General features: G+C 44.2%; 1 long non-coding RNA gene across 2 annotated transcripts in view; it reads right to left on the reverse strand.

Annotated features, from left to right (window-relative positions):
• Nucleotides 1-1,283: 1,283 nt before the first annotated feature.
• LOC132490381 (uncharacterized) overlaps nt 1,284-22,795 on the reverse strand; it is a 39,208-nt gene continuing 17,696 nt past the window's right edge. The window contains exons 2-5 of one of the 2 annotated variants that reach the window (XR_009532567.1): nt 11,181-12,558; nt 10,761-10,826; nt 9,012-9,053; nt 1,284-6,807 (exon numbers count right to left, since the gene is read on the reverse strand). This is a non-coding gene — a long non-coding RNA (uncharacterized LOC132490381). The remainder of the gene's footprint in view (nt 6,808-9,011; nt 9,054-10,760; nt 10,827-11,180; nt 12,559-22,795) is intronic. The other variant, XR_009532566.1, reaches the window with a different exon arrangement.

Here is a 22,795-nt window from a genome sequence, read left to right on the forward strand (position 1 = left end):
GTTGGAACTTTCAGTCCCAACCCCCAGGCCAGGGAAGGGAGAGGGCTGGAGATTGAGTTCAGTCACCAACGAACAATGATTTAATCAACCGTGTGTATGTAATAAAGCCTCCATGAAAACCCAGAAAGATGGGATTTGGGGAGCTACCAGGTTGGTGAACACGTGGAGATTCAGGGAGACTGGCACCCTTGGAGATGGCATGGAAGCTGCTTGCCTCTTCCCCATACCTTGCCCTATGCATATCTTCCACTGGACTGTTTCTGAATTATATCCTTTTATAATAAACCAGTAATTTTGTAAGGAAAATATTTCTCTGAGTTCTGTGAGCTGCTCTAGCAAATTAGTTGAACCCAAGGAGGGGAATTATTGGAACCTCTGAGCAATAGCACGGGTGACAACCTGGACTTTTGAGCGGCCTCTGAAGTGGGAGGAGGGGCAGTCTTGTAGGACAACCCTTAACTTGTGGGATCTGATGCTACCTCCAGGTAGATCGTGTCAGAACTGAGTTGTTTGGTGGTGTGGACAAAAACATATCAGAGTACCAAAGCAACAAGGTCTGGACTTTTAACATCATTTGGGCCATAGTCAAAAGATAGCAGCAAGGGAAAACCTACTGCTCTTGGAACCAGAAAATATAATGAAATTTAGACTCTAGTTCCAGCTTTGCCATTCATTAGCTAAATTATTTTGGGAAAAATCACTTAACCTCTCTACATTTCAATTTTTTCAACAGTAAAATGAGTATAATATGACCAAATTGTGTTATGCTCATTTTACAGGTGGTTTTAAGAATCAGAGGGGCAATGTTTGTAAATACAAAGTGCTGTTATTGTTTTGGTTAAAGGGGAATTTCTTTAAGGATTGTAACAAGGGTTCTAAATTAACTTTATTTTTCTACTTCACTAGCTTTACGTCACGAATGGGCAAATTTTTCCAAATTATACTTACTATTTTACCTGAAAATTGTTGTTTTTGCCTCTCTATAGGATTCTAAAGATAAACCCAAAAGAAACCTTGCCAGGTGTGAGCCACTGGCCATCACTCTAGGATGCTTTGGTTTGGAAACCTCCCCTTGATGGTAGAGGAAGGACCAGTTTCAAACAAACCACTTAGTAAATTGTTAATAAAATGAAAAAGCCCCTTTCCACAATAGCAACCAGAAGCAAAACCACGAACACTGTACACTGAGTTTCCCAGGACAGCAATGCTCGGAAAGAGAGAGAGAAAAGGAAGACGGGGGGAATGATAATAATACTTTATGTTTATACAGATTTTTCCCTCCATTGGTTTCCAAGCATTTGGCAAACTTTAATTGGCTAATCCTCACACATCCATTTAAGGTTAAGTAGGCAGCAGGTATTATCCCTGATTTTCAAATGGAGGAATAAATGTACAAAGAGATTAAGTGCCTCCGGATTCCCAATCCACAGCCCAAACTCCAAGATTGCACTGTGCAGAATTGTTTGGGTCTTTTGTTGATCTCTCTGAAGCACAATCCTTCACAATTCATTTTCCCAAAGACAAAAGATATGGTATCTTTTTTCCTCTATAGCATTTGCTTTGGGGCAAAGGCAAAGATACATATTTTCAGGCGTGACAAACTTTTTTACAGTTAAGTAAACTCAATGTGGGCAGAAAAGAAGTCTTTGGTGTGTGTGTGTGTGTTTAATTTCCAAAAAGACATTGATGTTCTTTTCTGGGGCCGAACACTCTTTGAGTCCAACAGTGAGGCAGAACTTGCAAACAAAACCCTTCCTATTCACTTCAAACTGTAGTATCTTTGCTAAACGTTCTTCGGAAAATTCCCAGCTTTGTTTAACAGATTACCAAGGCGTCTCTTCAAACTATCCAGCTGACCCTCATTCATCTAGTATCCTCGAGGTTGCCAGGAGAAACAGACTGTCCTCACCAGATTAAAGCTTGCTGTGGGATATAAAACAATTTTGCACACACAAAAAATACTCTGATGAGAAGTGGAAAAAGCCTTTAGGTATATAAGCAGGCAGAAAATCTGTGAGTCAGGACGAACAGAATTATTTCACTTTAACGGGACTCACAAAACATTGCCCATTTAGGGCCCAGTCATTATGTGGAGAAAATGAAATTTTCATCCAGATTCCTTTCAGCTCTGAGACGCATTCAGGGCCTCATGCCAGGGGCTTCATCAGAGTCCTGATGAGGCCCTTCGGTTCAAGGCCCACGGCACCTATGACGCTAGTACGCACCCTCGAGGAATAAAAACCTAAGTTTCTTCCAGTGAAAGTGCAGAAGAAGAAAGAAGGTGGGGATTTCTTGGGGAGGGAGCAGAGAAGAAAAGGCAAATTGTTAACAAACAATTTGTACCACAGCAAATTGATAATAATCCCCAAGTCTTGTATTGAAGTCAAACCATGTCCAGTTTCTGGTGTGAGTATGAATGTGTTCTGTTAAAAGATAAACTGAGGCATATTAAACATTTTAAGAGCTTATTTGAGCATTTATCCATTCCAGTGGATATGGGGCACTGCCAAACCTGATGAGATCAAGGGAAAGACTTATACAGGGAAAGTGAGGAAGCAAAGAACGGAAATGGTTTGATTTAAAGCCTACTTGGGGCTTCCCTGGTGGCGCAGTGGTTGAGAATCTGCCTGCTAATGCAGGGGACACGGGTTCAAGCCCTAGTCTGGGAGGCTCCCACATGCCGCGGAGCAACTAGGCCCGTGAGCCATGGCCACTGAGCCTGCGCGTCTGGAGCCTGTGCTCCGCAACAAGAGAGGCCGCGATAGTGAAGAGGCCCACACACTGCAATGAAGAGTGGGCCCCGCTTGCCACAACTAGAGAAAGCCCTCGCACAGAAACGAAGACCCAACACAGCAAAAATAAATAAATTAATTAATAAAGCCTACTTGGCTCTTTGTGGCCGGTTGTCCTTAGCGTTTTGATTTGGTAACCCCGAGACATTTCCAGGCTTAGAGCTGGGTTTGCTTACGTGCGTGGAGGCATCAGAGCCCCTCAGTCTAATGGCCTCCTTGTCAACAGCAGGGAATTAAGAGCTCCCTGGACTTGGCCCCAGAAGTCCTGAGTTGGGGTCAAGCTCTGCTATTCACTATGTCTGTGACCTTGGGCAAGGTTTTGGATATTCATGGACTTCAGTTTCCTCATGTCAAACAAGGTAACTAGGGGATTGTTAGGTTTATTTCTAATGGTCTCTGAATGCCTAGTAGCCAAACAAACGACCACCCCTCCCCAACTCTGTCACTTCTTCCCTCGTGATCAGCTCTGGGCCTGAGATAAGACCAGGATTCTTTCTAGTCGGGTTGCATTTTAGGACCTCCTCTTCTTTCCCGAGTTGCTGCCCACAGCTGTCAAGGTCTGTGTCTGAGGAAAGTGGAGGAAGCACCCTTGCGGGAGAGGGAGGACCACCCTGGCTGGTGGCCCACTCTCTCCAGCAGGCCCTTCACGTACAAACCTCATTCGCTCTTCAACCCTGAGAGGAAAATATCATTCAGATCACTTTACAGATTGGGAAACCGAATGGCAGAAGAGATAAAAGGACTTGTTGAGATCACGCAGTCGTAAATATAGAGTGAGGCCTGGCTGTGCAATTTGTGGGGCTGAGTGCAAAATGAAAACCCGGGGCCCCTTGGTCAAAAATTATTAAGAATTTCAAGACGGTGACGGCATTGACCCAAGTGTGGGCCCCGTCTAAGCTCAGGCCCTCTGACTGCATAGACCATTAGCCAGGTCGAGTTGGAGGACAGACTTCTCTCTGTGGACTGTCCGCACTGTCTCCATTTGCCCCTCCAGACCTGCTCCAGACACTGCTCCATGTGCTCCGTGCCCAGGAGGCTGACCTCTAGGATGTGGCTGCTGCCTCCTGGTTGGTGTGGCCAATGGGGGGCATGGACAGGAGGCTGGAGGCCTGGACAGTGTGAGCTCCCTCCCCGCCAGGCAGCGGCTTGGCCGTTGCTGTGTTCTCCCCTCTCTCTCCAGCCTGGTGACGGATCTCATGGTCACAGCTCCTGTAGATTTAGCTAACAGTTCCCACCCTGCCCCTTCGGGCCTAGGTTTCCCCTGTGGCTCATCCCCATGTTCTCCTCCATCCCTCGCCACTGTCCACATCTTTGGAAATAGCCCTCTTTTAAAAAAGAGTGTCATCGGTTTCCTATGGGTTATCTGTTGGTTGACTTGCCCACCTCTCCCTTTTTCTTTTGGGAGCTGCAACCTGCTTTTTCTTGGAAGAACGGTCCTGCCGCCCAGGTACCCAGGGGTCATATGAGGCAAGCCTGGTCAATCAGAATCCCCCAACCTCTCTTGCCACAGTGACTGCCTCAGGAATGTGTGTGTCTCTTGGGGCCATTTCTGCTGGAATTGGTGGAGGGGGTGAGGAATTCTTTCCCTTCAGGAGTCAGAACGTTTTTTTTTGTGAAGGGCCAGATAGTAAATATTTTAGGCTTTGCAGCCCACATAGGGTCCTGTCTCATAGCCTTCTTTTTTGCTGTCTTACAACTCTTTAAAGATTTAAAACCATTCCTAGCTTGCCTTGTGTGGAGTTGGGGGTGTGCAAAAATAGGCCACCAGGCCAATGATTTGCTGACCCCTTAGGGTCATACAAGGGAAAAACAAGTCAAAGAGCTCCTTGCAACCATCATCTCTAGTGGCAAAGAGGAAGCCAGCCTGAGTGTATGTACACACACACACACACACACACACACACACACACACACACACACCAAGGAGAGAAATTCCTGGAAGCATTACATCATCTCCCATTAGAGCTCCCAACACCCTGGTTCTCAACTCTCTCTTCTACCTGTGAGCCACCCAGCACTCTTCCCAGTTACTAAGCTAACCTGAGCTGGTGTGAGTTGGGTTTCTATTACCAGCAAACGACCAACCCCCGGCTGACATATCTTCAGAACCCACAGCCAGCCCCTTCCTTGATTCCACTGGTCTCAGACCAATTCCCATGCAGCCCACGAATTGCACAGCTCTTGGCCAAGAGTATGGGTTGAAGGCCACTCATGCTGAAAGTTTCACACAGTGGACATAAACATCTTTTTAGGATAGAAAATGGGAAGAATAGGAAATTTTAACCAAACATGAGTGAGATCTCTGTTTGCGCACATGTTCAGAGTCACAGCTCACAGTCCAGGCAACACTGTTGATTCTAAACAGGGTCTCCAAGGTGTCACAGATGGTCGGCAGAGGCCTTGGACCAGGAACTTGGGTTTTAGGAGCAGCAGCTGCCTCTGCCTCTAATTCAGTGGGTCCTGATGGAGAGTTGCTGCAACAATGCATTGTGAGTCACATTCAAAAATTGCCGTTGCAAAAGGCTCAGTGTCCTGCATGTGCAGATGCAAGAAAGGGGCACTTAATAGGCAGAATCTGTGACATTCACTGAAGCGGAGGCCAGGTGGCCGCACGGACCAGCTCCATCTGTGCAGCGACTGACCTCCAGAAGCCAGGTGGGAAGGGGACAGATTCCCATGGTGTGTCTGGTAGGGACTCTTTTTTTTTTCCTTAAAAGAAACGTTTTGGCAGAGAAGTGTATAAAAAGCTACCATACAGCCTCATCCATGACTCAGCTGGGGAGGTGGACTGTTTTGAAATAATTCTCTACCCTTTCCAGGAAGAAGAAAGCAAAATGGTTATGAAATGGGAGCTAAATATGGTGACGGTCAATCTCAGCGTCGAAAACCTGTCCCACTGACCCCATTAAGTCAGTTCATATTTGATTTGACCACGTGTCCAGATGTGGGTTGTAGGAAGACTGTTCGCCACAGGAGAACACTCGGAGAGACTGTCCTTCTGAATAAAGCAGAGTGGGTGTGTTGGCCCTTTCAGGGAGGCAGGAAGTTTGACCACTAGACCTCAGGGCCTCTCAGACTGTTCACGTGGGAACCTCCTGGGATCTTGAGAAAACACAGATTCTGATTCCATCGTTCTAGAGTGGGGCCTGAGAGTCTGCATTTCTAATAAGCTCCCAGGTGATGAAGATGAACCAACCTACGGATGCACTGTGAGTAGCAAGGGACAAGAGGACAACAGTGCCTTAGTGCTGGTGACATTTGGCCTCTAATACTTGTTCATAATAATAGCTAACAATGCACTGAAGGCTAACGATGAGAAAGAAGTCACAACACTAGTAAGGAACGTTGCTAAAAACTGCCTGTGAACCCCACGCTCTTTCCACTGCTCCAGCCTGGCTCACTGCATGGTAGAGGCGAATGGGGGAACTCCAGCCCTCACAGCCCAACACGAGGTCCTGACCCCTAGCAGCCCAGGTGCAGGACCTGGCTTACTTGCCAAGCAGAACCTTCTGGATGGAGGCTTGGCCTCGTTCAGTGAAAAGCAGTCCAGGACTTAAAAGAAATACATTTGGCATTTCCAGACCCTGGGATGAACAGGGTAGTCTTTCTGTTCAGCCAATCTGCCTGATTGGGCAGAAATGGACGACCTGGATGAATGAAAGTAGGAGAATATCTATCTGATTGAAAAACTGTTGATGCTATACAAAATACAGTAGCAAGATGAACTGTTCCTCCAGGGCAGATGTGGGATGTTTCCCCATAGCTCACAGCACTCCTTGGTGTCTCCTGAAATCCCCAGAAGATAGATCCTCAGGACGTGGTGCTGACTCCTGCCTTTGCTTCCTCAACTGACAGTTAGTAAAACATGGGCCTGCGATGAACAAATCCTCCAGAGAGGAACCGTATATTTCAAGCATTTTTTTGTCTCTGAAAAGAAGCCTGGAGTCCAGAAACTTCTGTGATGTATGTTTATCATCTCAGTCTTTGTGCTGATTGGACCTGGGTGACTGTGGACCTGCATGATTGGGAAGAAACACAATCAGCTTTTCAGACTGTCTACACCTGGAAAGCTTCACAAAAGAATTTTTTCTCTTTGGCTTCCTTTCTGAACCGTTTTTGTTGTAGAGCTCCAGGCAGAAGCAGCTCTGAGCGAAACTGGGCACAAGGGAAATTTCTCTCTGACATTTTCCCACCTTTTCCATCTGGATCTTCTCTTCCTGCCCTCCACTCCCTCCAGCCTCCTCCACTTCCAATACTGAATTCCAACCACAGGCACAGGGTGAGTATAATATTTGCAGAGGAGGGAGGAAGTGGGAACAACCACTTGGATATTGTAGTGATCCGTATTTATTTTCTACATTGATGAAAAAATAGTCATTTTTTAAGTTGTCACAAAACAAATAGAATCATGACTTATGTTTTATAATTTATGTAACTGATTTTATGTACTTTTAATTTTTTATCAGATTTCTGACAGTTAAAAATCATTTCCCCTTCTAGAAAGATGAAGGAGCACGTTTCCCCCTCTGCCCAGCTGCAGCCATCTGGGAGCATAGCGTTCCACATTGTTCTTCCTGTGCAGTGTTGAAATAAGTTTCTTGACCCAAGATGGAGCTGCTTCTGCCCAGAGAGCCATGTCAGCAAATCAAAACTTAGACAACTTTTGTGTCCCTGGAAATGTTCCACTTGATCAGAAAGGTGGTTCCCCAAACACGAAGCCAACTCTGGGGTCTCTACTTACTTCCTTGTTCCTTCTTTAGCCTACAAAAGCTTCCTGTGTTCCACCCCATTTTGACATTCTCCAAAAGGAGACTGTTCACTTCATGAAGTGTCAAAGTTTGTTTGTATCACCTAAGTTGTCTTCTCTGGTCATTTTTTTTTTTTTTTTTTTTTTTTTTTGCGGTACGCGGGCCTCTCACTGTTGTGGCCTCTCCCGTTGCGGAGCACAGGCTCCGGACACGCAGGCTCAGCAGCCATGGCTCACAGGCCTAGCTGCTCCGTGGCATGTGGGATCTTCCCGGACCGGGGCACGAACCTGCGTCCCCTGCATCGGCAGGTGGACTCTCAACCACTGCACCACCAGGGAAGACCATCTGGTCATTTTTAACAGTAGTAATCAGTTACTTGTAACTATTAACTGGTGAAAACTCAGGTTGTGTACAAGGACCTATTGTATAGCACAGGGAACTCTGCTCAATGTTATGTGGCGGCCTGTATGGGAAGGGAGTCAGGGAAGAATGAATACATGTATATGCATGGCTGAGTTGCTTTACTGTGCACCTGAAACTATCACACATTGTTAATCAGCTATACTCCAATATAAAATAAAAAATTAAAGAAAAAAAGCTATTGCAAAAAGAAAGAAAACTCAGGTGGTATGGATCCCAAAGACTATAAGGCCTGTGGGGATGGAGGACTACCTGGTAAGAGGCCTTGAAAAAGAGTCAAGTGAGAAACAAGATGGCCCCAGGACACTTGCATGGGCCAATGTAGGAGATCACTGAGGAAGTCTGGAGACCAAAAGCCCTGATATTTTGGAGAGTAGTTGAGACTGCCTTCTCTTAAGGGAGAGAGATTTATCTGTGATGAATGTAATTACTCAACAGCAAACTCTTATTGCAATAGCAAATAACTGGAAATAATTATCAATAGTGGGAGGAGCTTGTAAAAATATTTATGGAACTAGTAAATAAAACATGGAACTGCCATACAATGAAGCCATTAAAATAATGAGTTAGAACTACATGTGCTATTAGACAAAGGTCTCTAAGCATATTGTAAATGGGGAAAAATAAGAAATGCATCATTTACTCCTGTTTGTTTTTGAAAAATAAATATATCACTAGATATACACATAACATTTCTGGAGTAATACATAAAATATTAATAAATGTTCTTATTGGTAAGAGAAACTGGTGTCTTCAATATATACTCTTTTATAATATTTTTGTTATTATTAATATTAGTTAACATTTATTGAGTACTTGCCCTATGCCAGGCCGTGTTCTAAGTGCTAGGTATGTATCATCTCATTTAATCATCCAAATACCTGTAGGACAGATTTTATTATCTTTAGTTTACCTTTGTATAAAATGAGGCACAGAGATGTCAAGTAACTTGCCTAAAGTCACACAGCTAGTAGGTGGCAGAGCTGGAACTTGAGATCAACCTCTTTATCACTTGCATTTCATCAATATTCAATAGTGCCGCTATTATTACCTTCAATTTCCAGAGAGGCCACAACAGTGAGAGGCCCGCATACTGAAAAAAAGAAAAATACCATATGATCTTACTTATATGTAGAATTTAAAACAACAACAACCACAAAAACCCAAGCTCATAGATACAGAGAATGGATTGGTGGCTCCCAGAGGCACAAGGTGGAGGGGCTGGGAGAAATGGGTGTAGGGGGTCAAAAGTTATAAACTTCTAGTTTTAAAATAAATAAGTCCCAGGGATGTGGTGACTATAGGCAATAATACTGTATTGCATATTTGAAATTTGCTTGAGAGAGAAAATCTTAAAAGTCGTCATCACAAGGAAAAAGATTTTGTTGTAACTATGCATAGTGACAGGTTTTTTTTTTTTTTAAAGAAGATGTTGGGGGTAGGAGTTTATTAATTTATTTTATTTATTTTTGCTGTGTTGGGTCTTCGTTTCTGTGTGAGGGCTTTCTCTAGTTGTGGCAAGCAGGGGCCACTCTTCATCGCGGTGTGCGGGCCTCTCACTATCGCAGCCTTGCTTGTTGCGGAGCACAGGCTCCAGACGCACAGGCTCAGTAGTTGTGGCTCACGGGCCCAGTTGCTCCGCGGCATGTGGGATCTTCCCAGACCAGGGCTCGAACCTGTGTCCCCTGAATTGGCAGGCAGATTCTCAACCACTGCGCCACCAGGGAAGCCCCGTGACAGGTATTAACTAGATTTATTATGGTGACCATTTTGCCATATATACAAATATCAAACTATTATATTGTATACCTGAAACTAATATAATGTTATATGTCAATTATACCTCAATTTAAAAAAAACACTTAAAATAATAATAAAGAGAATATTTGTATAAGGAGACATTCTGGGATACTGAAACTTAGCAACATCTCCCTCCCTAGAGATACTTCAAGGTGGAAAAGATAAAGACCTCCTCTTCCTGTATCCAAAGAAGAGTAGCTTAAATTCCAGATTACAGTTAGGTTTTTTCTCTTTCCTGAGGAGATGATATGCAGGCCACCAGTAGCCCTCTGGCGCAAAATCAGAGTTTCCTAACTGTGGGAATCTTCTCTAATAATGCTCCCCACTGTATGAGTAGCCCTCATTTAGCCCTCACTGCATAGCCCTGAGGGCAATATTGTCCAAACGTCACGCTGCTTTTACTGAGAGCAATCAATGGTCTTTGTCTCTGACACAGAAGTTTCTTTTTTTCCTGTGTATATGTATATATATACAAATAGTCACATGTGTGTATATAGATCTATTAGATTGATATATATTTATATAAAAATGTATATCATGGTACACATAAATAAAAGTGTGGCAGGCTAACTCGTTAGCTTGCAGGTAAAATAAAAGTCTCAGACTCTTCATAAATTCTGACTTAGTTTTATATGTAGATTCCTCTAAGGAAATCCTTTCCCATTTAGAAGGATTATCTTGGCCTGGGATCCATCCCATCTCTCCCTCAGCAAATAATGGGAATGGGGACGTTTAGGATTGTTCAGGGCGGATTTGGCATCCACGTCCAAGGTTATTAGCGCTGCTCCTACAGGTATGGATTGTCTCCTCACTACTCAAGGTCATCCCATAGGTAACCACTGGATCAAATACAGTACACCTTCACAGGTAATAAGGCCTTAGGACAATCATTAGTATCGACAACAGAAAGTCCCAGAACTTACTGAGGAGGAGACCCTGTTTCCTGATGGCACCACTAACCCTGCACAGCTCACGCCCCACCAGGAGTCTGAACACTTACCGTCTACCTCGAGCACCTTTGGAAATTCTTTGTTCCTCTTCCAGCTTCCAGACCAGGCCTCAGGGCCTGCAGATGTCACAGGAAGGACAGTTCCTTAGGCTCTACCACTTAATAGCCACCTCTTAGCTACACGAAGACCTGGCAGCTTTGTGAGTGTGCTGACACAGAAAAGCTTCAGCAGCTTTAAAATGAGTGTGTGCTTATCCAGAAATACTTTCTAATTACTACCTGGCTTCCCCTCCCCACCTAGAACATTCTAACAGTCCCCAGCAACTCTCAGCGCTCACGGAGGCCCAAGCAAGTGAGGATAATTAAGCTCTATACACTTTACAGAAAAATCTACATCTGTTTATGTCTTCCCTGTCCGGACACTACTTCATGGAAGTTCCCCCAATTTTCAATACTTAAAAGGAAACAAACCAAAAGTAGGTAATGCTTTGCAGTAGGGCTTCATGTTTCTTTTTTCTTTCTTTTTCTTTTTCTTTTTTTTTGCAGTACGCGGGCCTCTCACTGTTGTGGCCTCTCCCGTTGTGGAGCACAGGCTCCGGACGCGCAGGCTCAGCGGCCATGGCTCACGGGCCCAGCCGCTCCACGGCATGTGGGATCTTCCCGGATCGGGGCACGAACCCGCGTCCCCTGTATCGGCAGGCGCGGACTCTTAACCACTGCGCCACCAGGGAAAGGAAGCCCTCAGGGCTTCATGTTTCTGATCAAGGATCCACTTTCCACTCACCCACGTTATTCCGGCCCCAAGCCTCCCCACCACCTAGTTGCTCATCTCCATCCAGCGAAGCCAGTCTGGACCATGTACTGAGATGGTGGCCAGTATGGCGGATTCCAGACTTGCCTTTATGGAGACGGCAAAGCTGTTCTAATAATCACCTCCATACTTTCCTCCAGGATGAAATTCACATGATCCTCCCAGTTGTCTGCCCTGTCATTCATTAATACGAAAGATTTCGTGCTAATTCTCCTTCTTCCGTCCAGGAAGGAAAAAAAGAGCTCATCCAAGCCCTGTTGTGCAGTACCACCTGCCTATTTGTCCACAGCCAAGTAATGATGGATTTGGAGCTGGAGGGATGAATGGGAATTGTGTTTATTTTATGAGCTGCAGAAAGTTGGCTGGGGAACCCAGCGGGAGGCTTAGCTGGAAAAAAATGATTTGATCTTATGCTGTGTGTCTTCTCTTTAGAAAAATACATGGCATTATCCTTTCCCGAGGTTGGGAGAGAAAACAAGGAAGGCATGTTCTGCAAATACTGGGTTCAAGGTCTGAGTAGCTTAGGGTGTTAGGCTTTTCTCTGTTTTCAGGGATGCAACACTCAAGCCAAAGGCTGCCTGCTCAGACTAGGCAGTGGCAAAAGGAAGAATGGGCCACACGGGGCCTGGAGGGGCCCTGACAGAGGGCCCCTGGGCCAGTGCTCAGTGGCCTGGAGAGGATTCCACACTTTGGGTAATTTTTAGATGGCAGGAAGGAGCAGCTGTCCTCGAAAGCTGAGGCTTTTCCTCACGGCAATATTCTGGCATGTGTTCTCATGGAAGTCACCACAGTTATCTTAATGAGAATTTCGCTAAACAATTTAACACAGAACAGCTTTGGAGGATGTTATGAAGAAAAACACCACGTTGGAGTCTTCACTTTTAGTGTTGATTGATTGGCAGGAGACAGTTTCTGGGTTGCTTTCTTGCTAAAGCAACTTCCCTAAGTTTCAGTTTGTACAAAGTCCAGGCTGACTTAGGTTTGGGAAGAGGACTTTGGTGTGGGCATCTGAAGAAACATCTCACTGGCAATTCCTGGCTGAAAAGTTATTGGGGAGAAGAGAGAAGCCGAAGAAGAACGATATTAGTGAGGAAAGTTTCTTACTAGTGAAAAGAAATAATACCAGCGGAGTCAGAGCCGAGTAGGATTTTGTTCTTAGTGTAGCCATACCTATGTGTCTCATTTCTCACTCTATTTTTAGGTACTAATTAACTTATTAAGTAATTTGTAAAATTCTTTTCGACATATGATCGACATGTAACATTATATTGGTTTTAGGTGTGCCACATAGTGATTTGATATATGTATACAGTTGTCCCTCAGTATTTGTTGGAGATTGGTTCCAGGACCCCCCTTGGATACCCAAATCCATGGATGCTCAAGTCCCTTATATAAAATGGTGTAGTATTTGCATATAATCTAAGCACGTCCTCCTGTACACTTTTAATCATCTCTAGATTACTTACAGTACCTAATACAATGTAAATGCTCTGCAAGTAGTTGTAATACAATGTAAATGCTATGTAAATAGTTGTATGGCCAATTCAAATTTTGCTTTTCGGAACTTCCTGGAAATTTTTTTTTAATTAAAAGATGTTTCACCCGCAGTTGGTTGAATCCAGAGGTACGGAGCCCATGGGTAAGGAGGGTGGGCTGTATGTTGCAAAATGTTCAACACGATAAGTTTAATTAACATCCATCAACACACATAGTCACTACTTTTATTTTCTTGTGATGACAACTTTAAAGATTTACTCTCTTAGAAGCTTTCAAACGCACAGTACAGTATTGTTAACTATAGTCGCCATGCTGCATGTTATTACATCCCAGGACTTGTTTATCTTATAACTGGAAGTTTGTACCTTTTGACCCCCTTTTCAGATTTCCTCCACTCCCACCCTCAACAGCCTGCCTCTGGCAACACCCAGTCTGTTCTCTGTAACTACAAGCACATTTTTTTCTCCCTCTTTTTATGCCACATGAGAAGAGGCTGAGCATGATAAGGCAGGAGAATACAGAGGGAAGTTGTTTGGGAGCACTAGAAAGACAAAGTAAAGCTGTCCCTTTATATTGCTCTAACAGCCCAGGGAGTGGGTACCTGTTCACGCTGGCGGAGCCAAGGGCCCCTGCCTGCTAACCCATGCAGCGCCTTTGTTCAAATTAGAGAATGGCAGTGAGGCTGGATGAGCAGAGCAAGGTCTGAACTTCAGCCTCTCTGCACCCCCTTGGGATAGTGCACTGAACAGCCATAGCACTGGAGAGAAGCCCTTGTGGCTGAGGAAAGACCCATGAACTTGAGTGTCTTCCCTGAGGTCAGTCTTCCTGGGAGTCCCAGCCCTCCAGCCTGGAACACAGAGCCAGGACTTCAGGGCGACCCAATTAGATGATGGCAAATGTCACAGCCACATAGTGCCTTTTTTTCCCCCTTCTTCTGTAAGAAGCCCTTTCCCCTCAGAGGCCACTGTAATTAACCTAAGAGAGAACAAGCCATCCTTCTAGTCAAACAAGAAGCTGCTATCACAGTTGACATCTTCAAACGGAAATCCCGTTTTCAGGGGTTTCATGTATATGTCCTTCCGTGTGAAAATCCTTATAGGTGATGTTAAAAAAAAAATAGAAAGAAAAGCCATATTAGTATTCCAGTGTGCCTCTACCCCGTCCTCCTGTATCCACACCAGATCTAACAGTTCAGAAATCTATACGAAGGAGCTGCTCTGCTCATTAAGGAATCAGACAATGACAGTCCCGTTGTCTGAGCCAGAGTGGGTGCAGAGCTGTGAGCTGCTTTGTCTAAATGCCACAAATTGTTATAGTTTTGCTCTGCACTTCAGTATTGGCGTCATCACCCTTTAATGGGCCAGAAGGCTCTGCTGTAACATTCAAAAGGAGTAACAACATTCTTGGTCCCTGTCCAGTTTTCAATATAATTATTTGTCAGAATCATATTAACCTGATATATGACAAACCCATAAAATGGATTCATTTAGGTATCCAGGAGTCCTCCCTCATTAACTCTGATATTTATAGCTATGGCTTTGATGCTACAATCCCTCCTCCTGTGAAACATAGAGCAGGGATGTCAGATTTCCCTGACGCTGTTGCGGGGGAGTCATTTGTTATCTAGTACTGCAAAGAGGGGCAGAAGAAATCTGGCCTGGAGTCCAGGCCCCCATGAACCTTGATTGGCTCCTCTGACAGTTCCTCTCTTTTTAGGGCAGGGGAAAAAACTAAAACTAAATACTTGTACACAAATCCTAAAGGTTTAATAACTTTCCCAAGGTAATGAGGAAGAACCAATGACTCTGAAGTATTCAGAGAACTGGTTCTGTAATCAGACTTCCTGGAATCAGATCCTGGCTTTACCACTTACCATACTAGCTTGGGCAAGATGCTGAATTTCCTTAGACCTCAGTTTCCTCATCTGTAAAACGGGGGTTGTTGAGGGGATCCAAAGAATTAACACATAGAAAGTGCTTAGGACAATTTTTGGTCCATAACAAGTGCAATAAATGTTACTTAAATTATGATTACAATTGCTATGACTACCTTGGGCCACAGCGAAACCGAGTTTTTGCTCTACAGGTCTACAGTCTAGCACAGTCGCTTTCACGCCACATTCTAGGGAGCACTGGGCTTGAGCAGAGGTGACCCAGGGACCCCAGAGGTGGAGGTGGGGTAGCTGTGGAAACTGCAGGGGCAAAGGCCCATCAGAAGCATTCCTCATATTCTTTAGTCAGAGACTTGACGCTTCCACCCATTTCAAGTATTGGAATCCTAGATGAGTTTTCATTTAAACAGTGGGTTCTGGGACTGAAATAAAACAGATTGAAAACTGCAGCTCCAGATACCTGTGACCTGTTCAAGTCCCCCAGCTAATCTAAGGGGCCCTATGAGCACTTGTCTCTGCTGCTCACTCCAAATTCATAAAACTGTGATCACGAGGCCGTTAGAAGTTTTCTTTTACTTTTAATTTTTTGGGAGTGACATGGCTGGGACTTTGAATTCCTGGTATTGCCGGAGGCTAAGGGTGTTTCTGCGGGCTTGTAAATGGCTGTGTTGGAAATGTTGTCCATGATGACAGCCAGAGCCGTGAGCTTTTATTGCATTGGGACGAGCAGAGATGAGCTGTTAATAGTGATGGGGTCTGAGTTCACTGTGGTGTTGCTCATGTTGCCGTCTTCATGGCTGAGCTTGTTCCAGGAGTCCAAGGTGCACTGTGTTCTCAGATTGTCCACCTATCTCCTGGAGACCAAGCATCAGGCTTTTGCAGTCAGCTCACATTCTTGGAGAGGGCCCTGTTTGACTCCCACAAATCCCTTTAGGATTGATTCATTAATTCTGAACAATAATGAGAATGCAATGAAGCCTTTTCTACTCATTCCAAAAGATCCTAGGAAACACCAATTTCATCACATCATTTGCTTCCTCAGAACTTTAGTTTCTCCCCTGTAAGTCTGTTGGATAAAGTTCAAACTCTTCAGCCTGACTTCTGGGCTGACCTAACCCAACTAACCCTAACTTTCTGATAGAGCAGGCAAGTTTTATCACCACCCTCCATGTCATCTGTTCCCCACTCTCTCCACCTTTCCAAAACTGATTCATTGTTAAAGAACCATCCCTGGGCTTCCCTGGTGGCGCAGTGGTTGAGAGTCTGCCTGCCGATGCCGGGGACATGGGTTCGTGCCCCACTCCGGGAAGATCCCACATGCCACGGAGCGGCTGGGCCCGTGAGCCATGGCCGCTGAGCCTGCGCGTGCAGAGCCTGTGCTCCGCAACGGGAGAGGCCACAACAGTGAGAGGCCCACGTACCGCAAAAAAAAAAAAAAAAAAAAAAAAAAAAAGAACCATCCCTGACCCCTCTTTTCTTCTGAGCCTTCTCTTGACTACTCAAAACACAATTTCTCCCTTCTCTGATCTACAACTGTGTGTTCTGTCTGCTTTGCTCACTTAGGCCATTATTCCATGATGGCAGTTCTAGTAAAGAGATGATGCATTAGACACACCATCAAGGAAGGTCAGTTGCAGTTACCAAGACAGGATCCCAAAGAGTGGCATCTGGCCTGGGGAGATGGAGTACCGCTAACCTGACTCTCCCAGCACTCATGTATAAGTCAGAGCGCTCACTGTAAAGAAACGCAGGCCATTCACATGAGCAGAATGCATGAGTCCCCTATCCTGGGCTCTTTTCTCCCTCCGTCAATATGTCAGGGAAGCTTAACTGGTCATCAGGAGGTTGACTAGACATTTCAGCAAAGAAGGGAAATAGCTTTGTGAACTATTTAATATGGATTACAGTGAGGACTGGCTACACGCCTCTGCCCCCTAGCAGGAATGGGGCCCCTACTGACCAAATGCTCTGGCCCCCAAATTCAGTGTCTCTCCATTGGATATTGTCATCAACAGTGAAAATATCTGCTTCTCTTTTCCCCCATTTTTCTAAGCTCATAAGACTTATTTTTTCCCTTCTATGACTCATTAATTTGATTATTTTATTCAAGGAATATTCATGGAACATCATTTGCTATGTACCAAATGCTAGAATATAAAAGTGAACAATACCCTGGATACTTCCACACCACTGGCTTTACTACAGTCAAATTTTGATAAAGATCTAAAAGCCATTCTTTCTTTTTAAGATGACTTTGGTATATTTAATCTGATCCATTTAGGCCTTGATACCAGAGTTTTGCGTAACACCATTACCTGACTTTCCTGAGTGAACAGCTTATAGCCTCAATAGTATTTTAAGTTCCTAGAAGGCAGAGAACAACTCAGTATTTCACATGTATCCCTTATAGTAGGTAAGGTATGTTGTGCACATAGTAAGAATTAAATATTTGTCTCTTTACAAGAGACACCATGTTTCTTACCAGCCATAAGGGAAGGGGGTGGGCAGCTTTACCTAGTTTTATTTCAGAAATTCCGCAACCAATGGCCCACATTAAATCCAGCCAGCAGACATATTTTATTTGGTCTAAAGACAGTTATGGTTTTGTTTTGTTTTTTAATTGAGCCAACATTTTAAAAGGTGAGATCTCTCTCTCTCTCTCTCTCTCTCTCTCACACACACACATACACACACACACACACACCTAGAATTCCAAGCTCCTTTGGATTTTCAGCTTCCTTTGAAAAACTGGAAGACCTACAACTCTCGGTCTCATACCCACTGAGCAAAAGTGCTGGCAGGAAAGTATGCAGGACCACTACAGAGAGCAAATGTTCCTGGTAGGCTGCAGTCTCTGTCACTCTGTGTTTCATCACACTTGGCCTGCCTCACTTACATAACAGCTGAATCTTGAGGCATTTGAGTCTGTGGCCTCTGTTTTACACAAAGCCGGTATATTGGGAAAGGGGAGAGGAAATAGCCCCCCTCGACCCACAGAAAGAGAATCACTCTGAGCCAGCCTTGAGTTTCCTGGCACTCTGGACATGAGGACAATCTGGCCGCTGGGCCTGCACCTTGGACCTGGGCCTTCCTTACGGTTAGTGTTCTCTGGAATGTGGATGCTCCCTGCTGAGGAGACTACTGGGGCTCCAAATGGCCTGTCTCATTGAATCCAAGTTCTCTGCCACTCCAGCACAGCCTGGACGCCATCTAAGCAGTGTTCTGGCTCGTTGCGTGCTGACTACCCTCAAGTGCTGCCAAGGCAATCTGCTGGCCTCGCTGTGCCCTCCCCCATACCTGTCTTTCTCATTCTCTCTTCAGGCAACATGGAGTGGAAGAGTGCTCACCAGGAGGAAAGTAAAAGAGGGAGGGAGGAAGAGGAAGGGAGACAGAAGACTTTTAGAGAGGGAGTTTTATATATTCCATCCTATTTGATCTCAGGCCTCTGTCCAGAAAGATTTTAGTCATGTTTGTGGGTGCGTTTGTGTTCAAGTGTGTTGTATATATGGGATATGTGTATATGTGTGTGTGTGTGTGTGTGTGTGTGTGTGTGCAAATAGACCTGCAACTCTTATTCAAGATAGAAAAGGAAAAGCAATAAGAATATTGAGCTTATCAGGATGTCCCTGGTGGCACAGTGGTTAAGAATTCGTCTGCCAATGCAGGGGACACGGGTTCAAGCCCTGGTCTGGGAAGATCCCACATGCCACGGAACAACTAAGCCCGTGCACCACAACTGAGCCTGCACGCCAGAGCCCGTGAGCCACAACTACTGAAGACTGCGCACATAGAGCCCGTGTTCCACAACAAGAGAAGTCACCACAGTGAGAAACCCGTGCACCGCAATGAAGAGTAGCCCCTGCTCGCTGCAACTAGAGAAAGCCCGCGCGCAAAAAGGAAGACCCAGCACGGCCAGAGTATAAATAAATAAATAAATTTAAGACTTAAAAAAAAAGAATATTGAGTTTGTAACATAAGTGACAACCATTGTGCAAGAGCAAGCTGCTTTCCTATCAAAGTACCAAGTGCATGTGTGCCCGCACATGTGCACACTAGGAAAATACAAGCATGTGTGCCCACACACATATGCAATTCTTTTTTTTAAAATTATAACTTAATGACTTGCTTATGTAGAAACTTGGAACATAAAATCTAAAAAAGGGAAAAAAGAAGGAATAAAACTCAAACATAATCTTAACACTCAGAGATAATTTTTCATCTATTTCCTATTTCTATGCATAATGCATATTTTATATAGCTGGAGTTTATACTGCATATTAAAGTTTAGTAGCTTGTTTTTTCCCTCTTAAAATTATGTCATAGACATAGCCCAGTGACATAAAAAACACTTTATAACAATCATTTTAGTATTTCCTTTACATCCATAGTGTGGATCTTCACAATTTACTTAACCAATTTCTAATTTTTGAGGATTTAGACTGATGGAAGTTTTTTGACTTTTGTAAGTAACATGATAATAAACATCTTCACCCAAGGATCTTTGCATGAATTATTATTTCCAAAAATGGAGTAACTGGACAAAGAGTAAAAGTACCTTTAAAATTCATGAGTTGTATATTGTTAAATTGCTTTCCTAAAGGTGATACTACTTTAACTTCCCAACACCCTGATTTGAAAGTGTGCACTAGAAAGCTCACAGAAACGTTCATTTAGATACACCTAGCTAAAATGTCTAACAATACACGAAGGACTTATTTTATTGTATAATTTATGAGTATCAACAGAATATATCATTTGAGAATATCAAAGCCACTGGCTGAAAGTGTGTTTGCCCAGGCGACACAATTCAGTCTTTCTAAGAGAAATAGAAGAGCAAACCTCTTGTTTGTCCCCAGATACAGCTCTGGGATCTTCATCCTTCTCTAACTGCCCCCTTTCATTCCAGGGTAGACCTGCAGCATGTCACACAAGTGACAGTGACAGAAGTGACATGTTCACTACTGCCCACTATACTACTGGCCAGCGGAAGAAGTCCCTCAGCTCACTGCTGCAGAAGCCCCTGCAGAGCCCGCAGGGCCCCATTTTCCTCTACCGCCTGTTTCCTTACAAATTCTCTCTGGATCCCCAATGTGTTACCATTCATTGCCTTTTCTCCTTCCCAGTCCAAACTTCTCTTTTGAAGTGAAAGGGGAGAAATAGCCCTCCAAAGGATACTTTCAGGTTTCACAACTATACTGACTGGGGCTGTAGGAATTTTCATTTGTGTGTTTCCTTCTTATTACTGTTATTATCATCTGCTCTTTGTTTTACAACCCTCATTCCCTGTAACTTACAGAACTGGTCTAGCCAGGGCTGGCGTGGCATCAGCCATAGGGAGCTCTAAGGGCAACTCTCCCACCTCTGCTTAGAGAGAACTTTGCCCCACCCTGAAAACTGCCCAGGCCAGAGGAGAGGAGGGTGTTGAAAGGTAACCTTTGTTTTCCTCTGGCTTGGGGATTTTAAGATCCAGCATTCAGAGGTCATCCTCAAAATGTCCAGTCATTTTCCATGCCATGAAGATCCATGGTCCCCCATGTCAACAACTGCTTGAAGTTTGCTCACAGGCCCACTAGGCATCCTGGAAGTTTCAGTTTGTGTAGAATCTAAACCCTTACTGGGGACCTAGTTATGGACCATTCAACATAAAAGACACAGTAAGGTTCTGACATTAAAATCCAGTCCTTCCTCCTAAGAAGTTGTAAAGTATCTCTGTCCCCGTTCTTTCTTAGGGAGTGTCACCCTGATTATCTTCTGCCAGTCCGCTTATATTTTTCACGTAGATAGCAGTCTGTTTCAAAATGGTCATTTCCTTAATCCTGGGAATTTTTATATTAATTACGAAACATTCTCTCTGTCTCGGTGCTTCAACTCTCTCTGAATTTCCCAATATGTGAAAGGTTTGGATACTTCCTCCTTCAATGGCCAGCATGGAGCAACTGACAAGCCTGAACACAACCTGAAAAAAATTTCCCTACTGTTGAAACATTATAGATCTGTGATAAATTCTGAGTCATAACATCAATCATATTCCTGGGCTGCAGCTCTCTGAAGATTTTACTGTTTAACTGAACTAATTCTCAGGGAGACACGCTCTACATCCCAGAGAGCGTGTCTCCCTGAGAAGAAAGTCTGGGTTCAGATTGATAACTGTCCTTCTTCCTGTGGAAGGAAAAGCACTCAGCACTGAAGGTAACCTATATGAGTCTCTTGCTTGCTAAATTAAAAAGCCTGCCTAATAGACTTGAGAACTAAATTCAATGTATCTATTTTTAATTTTTTTCTCAGTTTATAAATGTAATTTAGGTTTATTACAGAAAATTTAGAAAAATGAGTTAGCAAAAAAATTAATAAATAAATAAAAGTCAATAAAAACTACCGTAATTCACCACAGATATTTAATGTTTTGCATATAGCCTCCCAGACACTTAAAAGAAATCTGTTTAAATGAAAATAGGATTATACTATTTGGTAATCCTTTTTCTTTTGTAGAATGATTAATGTCTGCCTTGGATTTGAACATCAGAATGGAAAGTGAGAATTCTTAAATTTTCTCCACAGTAAATAGATTTTTTCCTAAAGTCAAGTGAGAACAAACCAAGAATAAATGCAGTAGCTTATAGCCTAAGTTGTGTGCTTGTCACACTACTTCTTTTCCTTGTTTTTCTAGTTTGGATAAACAAAAGGAAAGATGAAGGGAAAGAAAAGAAAGGAACCTATGTCTGACCAGGTCATTGTGCTGTCTCCCTCTACATTGGGGCTTGAGCTATTTATTTTTAATAAGGAAGGAGCCTCCTCTAGGTAACATGCCAGGTCTTATGTAGCTACAGGTTCTTGGGCAGGCAACAGTTAATGGTGACATAATTCTGCCATGAGAAGTGGCCCATAAGTTTGCCTCCCATTGGAGTGCCCTATTTTGACTTGCAAACACTCAAGTGGGCGTGGCCATAGCGTGGGAAATGATGACCAGAAGCCCCAACCAGGGTGGGGGGGTCCCACCACCTTGATCCACGGATAATGGCTACTTCTTTTCTGTATGTATGTTCATGCTGTCTTTTCTCTATGTTGGAATCAAAGACTGACAGTCATTTTTAAGTAAGCATTTGAGTTATTTTAGTTAATGTTCTTCTCTGCTATCATCTTGAAACCAAGCAGTACCCTATGGGACTCCTGGGCATGGAAGCCTTTCTGTGTCCCTCGTTTCTTATTTACAAGAAATAGGCTTCAGCCTCCATCACCTTCCCTGAGTTCCAAAGGGCAGGTTCAAACAATTGTTAATCAGGGAAGGGAGGGGATGCAGAGACAAGGGAGGAGCAGCCAAGAAACAATAGTGCAGCCTTAGGACAGGATCCTGGTTCTGCCTCAAGGGATACACATAAAAATATCTTTGAGCTCTTCTGCAGAACTAAAACCCCCAACAAATGGAAAATATTAACTACCTGATGAAGCATTCTTCATTTCAGAGAGAAGGTCACAGTTTGATAACCTCAAGAACCACAGAAGAGGATTTTGAGAAGATGGAGGGAGAGTAAGACGCGGAGATCACCTTCCTCCCCACAGATACACCAGAAATACATCTACACGTGGAACAACCCCTACAGAACACCTACTGAACGCTGGCAGAAGACCTCAGACCTCCCAAAAAGGCAAGAAACTCCCCACGTACCTGGGTAGGGCAAAAGAAAAAAGAAAAAACAGAGACAAAAGAATAGGGAAGGGACCTGCACCAGTGGGAGGGCGCCGTGAAGCAGGAAAGGTTTCCACACACTAGGAAGCCCCTTTGCGGGCGGAGACTGCGGGTGGCGGCGGCGGGGGGGAGCTTCGCAGCCATGGAGGAGAGCGCAGCCACAGGGGTGCGGAGGGCAAAGCGGAGAGATTCCCGCATGGAGG

The sequence above is a fragment of the Mesoplodon densirostris genome, chromosome 5, assembly GCF_025265405.1.
Source record: "Mesoplodon densirostris isolate mMesDen1 chromosome 5, mMesDen1 primary haplotype, whole genome shotgun sequence".
In the NCBI taxonomy this organism is placed as follows: Eukaryota; Metazoa; Chordata; class Mammalia; order Artiodactyla; family Ziphiidae; genus Mesoplodon; species Mesoplodon densirostris.